We start from the raw sequence: 3,576 nt of genomic DNA on the forward strand, positions 1-3,576 counted from the left end.
GAGCATTAAGAGGTAATATTTGTAGTTCGTATGTGGAAGATGGGCTTCCCAGATGGTAAAGAATCCACCTGCAAGTCAGGAGCTGCAGGAGACAAGGGTTTGATCCCTGGGTCGGGAAGATCCCCTAGAGGAAGGCATGGCAACCCACTTCAGTATTCTTGCCTGGAGAATTCCATGGACAGAGGAGCCTGGCGGGCTACATACCCTAGTATTGCGAAGAGTCAGATATGACTGACCAAATAACACACACACACACACACACGCACACACGCACACAGGGCTTCCCAGGTGGTGCTAGTAGTTGATGTAAGAAGCTGAGGTTCTGACATAGGACCTTTCTGAAAATCTGGAAAATCAAGTCCTAGGTAGAAGTTCTATCATTGTTTAGTTACTAAGTCATGTCCAACTCTTTTGTGACCCCATGGACTGTAGCCCACCAGGCTCTTCTGTCCATGGGGTTTCCCAGGCAAGAATACTGAAGTGGGCTGCCATTTCTTCCTCCAGGGGTTCTTTCTGATCCATGGATCAAACCTGAGTCTCCTATATTGGTGGAGAAGGAAATAGCAACCCACTCCAGTACTCTTGCCTGGACAATCCCATGGACGGAGGAGCCTGGTAGGCTGCAGTCCATGGGGTCACTAGGAGTCGGACATGACTGAGCGACTTCACTTTCACTTTTCACTTTCATGCACTGGAGAAGGAAATGGCAACCACTCCAGTATTCTTGCCTGGAGAATCCCAGGGACTGGGGAGCCTGGTGGGCTGCCGTCTTTGGGGTCGCACAGAGTCGGACACGACTGAAGCGACTTAGCAGCAGCAGCAGCTCCTATATTGGCAAGTGGGTTCTTTACTGCTGAGACACCAGGGAAGCCCAGAAAGAAGTCTTGATGTTGCTGTTGTTCAGTCACACAGTTGTGTTGACTCTTTGCAACCCCATGGACTGCAGCACACCAGGCTTCCCTGTCCTTCACCATCTCGCGGAGCTTGCTCAAACTCATGTCCATCCATTCAGTGATGCCATCCAACTATCTCATTGTCTGTCATCTCCTTCTCTTGCCTTCAGTCTTACACAGCATCAGGGTCTTTTCTGAGTTGGCTCTTCGCATCAGGTGGCCAAAGTATTGGAGCTTCAGCTTCAGCATCAATCCTTCCAATGAATATTCAGGATTGATTTCCTTTATGGTTGACTGGTTTGATCTCCTTGCAGTCCAAGGGACTCTCAAGAGTCTTCTCCAACACCACAGTTCAAGAGCACAGATTCTTCAATGCTCAGCTGAAGTCTACAGGGAGATAAATAGATATTTGTGCTCTGACCTCTGCCCTTCACTACACAACTCACCTAAACAGAGCTCCTCATTTTGTTCTAGAGAAGGAAAGTGGTGTGACTGCAAATGAGCCTTTTAGGATTATGAGCATATCAGGAGAACCCTTTTCGTTTCTGTAGGAGCAGCAAGATATTTCAATTTTTTTTTTTTTTTGGATGAGGTATCACCTCACACCAATCATAATGGCCATCATCACAATATCTACAAATGATAAATACTAGAGGAGATGTGGAGAAGAGGGAACCCTCCTACATTGTTGGTGGGAATGTAAACTGATACAGCCATTATAGAGAACAGTATGGAGATTCCTTAAAAACCTAGAAATAAATCTACCATATGACCCAGCAACCCCACCACTGGGCATATACCCTGGGAAAACTGAAATTCTAGAAGACACATATACCCCATTGTTCATTGCAGCACTATTTACAATAGCCAGGACATGGAAGCAACCTAGATGTACATGGACAGATAAGTGGATAAAGAAGATGTAGTACATAAACACAAAGAAGAAACTTTTTAACGTAATCTGTGCCACTCTCTCATTCCCTCCCCCTCTACCAACATAGCAATATTTTTACATTTTTGTGACTTTTTATTTTGAAATGATTGCAGACTCACAGGGAGTTGTAAGGATAGAACATAGAATAGTCCCATGAACACGTCACCTAGTTTCCCCCAGTGGTGACATCTTGTGTAACTAATACAATATTGAAACCAGAAAATTGACACTGATACAGTACTGTTGACTAGACTACCAACCTTGTTCAGTTTTTACCAGTTTTTATACACATCCCTGTGTGTTAGGAGAAGGAGGCATAGTCCAGTGCAAACTGATTCCTAATATAGAGTCAAGTGTTGTGCTGCTGTGCTGTGCTTAGTTGCTCAGTCATGTTTGACTCTTTACAACCCCATGGACTGAGCCCACCAGGCTCCTCTGTCCATGGGGATTCTCCAGGCAAGAATACTGGAGTGGGTTGCCCTGCTCTCTGCCGGGAAATCTTCCAAACCCAGGGATTGAACCCAGGTCTCCTGCATTGCAGGTGGATTCTTTACTGACTGAGCCACCAGGGAAGCCCATAGAGTCATGTAACTACCACCAAATAGGATCCAGATTATTTCATCATCATCCTAATTATAGACTCACCCCCACCTAACCCTGTCCCTGTTTCCTGGCAACCACCAGTCTGTCCTCCATCTCTACAGTTTTGTCATTTTGTGCATGTTACATGAATGAAATCATACAGTGTGAAATCTTTTGAGATTGACTTTTTTAACTTGGGGCTACTCCAGTGGCCCAGATGGTAAAGAGTCTACCTGCAATGCAGGAGACCCGGGTTCAATCCCTGGGTTGGGAGGATCCCATGGAGAAGGGAATGGCAACCCACTCCAGTATTCTTGCCTGGAGAATTCCATGGACAGAAGAGCCTGGCGGGCTACAGTCCATGGGGTTGCAAAGAGTCAGACATGACTGAGCATTAACACTTTCACTTTTTTCACTTAGCATAATGCCCTTAACTATGTTGCTGCCTGTCATGAGTTAAACTGTGTCCTACTCAAACTCACTCATTGTTGGAGTTCTAACTCCTATTACTCCTACTAACTCCTACTAACTCCAAATAGGACTTTATTTGGAAACAGGGTGACTACAGATTTAATTAGTTAAGATGAAGTCATACTAGGGTAGGATGGATCCCTAACCCGATGTTGGGTGTCCTTATAAAAAGGAGAAATGTAGACAGAGATACACACACCAGGAAAACACCATGTCAAGGTTGGAGTTATACTGTCACAAGCCAGGAAACTGCCCAAAGCTAGGAGAGAGGCCGGGAACATTGCTCCCCCAGCACCTACAGAGCGAGCATGGCCCTTCTGACACCTTGAACTTCTAGCCTCCAGAGTTGTAGGACAAGAAATTTCTCTTGTTTGAACCACTCAGTGGTATGATATTTGTTACAGCAACTCTGCTACTGCTAAGTCACTTCAGTCGTGTCCGACTCTGTGCGACCCCATAGACGGCAGCCCACCAGGCTCCGCCATCCCTGGGATTCTCCAGGCAAGAATACTGGAGTGGGTTGCCATTTCCTTCTCCAGTGCATGAAAGGGAAAAGTGAAAGTGAAGTTGCTCAGTCGTATCCGACTCTTAGCGACCCCATGGACTGCAGCCTACCAGGCTCCTCCGTCCATGGGATTTTCCAGGCAAGAGTACTGGAGTGGGGTGCCATTGCCTTCTCCGACAGCAACTCTAGCT

This window comes from Giraffa tippelskirchi, chromosome 2 (assembly GCF_054371585.1).
Source record: "Giraffa tippelskirchi isolate mGirTip1 chromosome 2, T2T-mGirTip1v1.2.pri, whole genome shotgun sequence".
Lineage (NCBI taxonomy): Eukaryota > Metazoa > Chordata > Mammalia > Artiodactyla > Giraffidae > Giraffa > Giraffa tippelskirchi.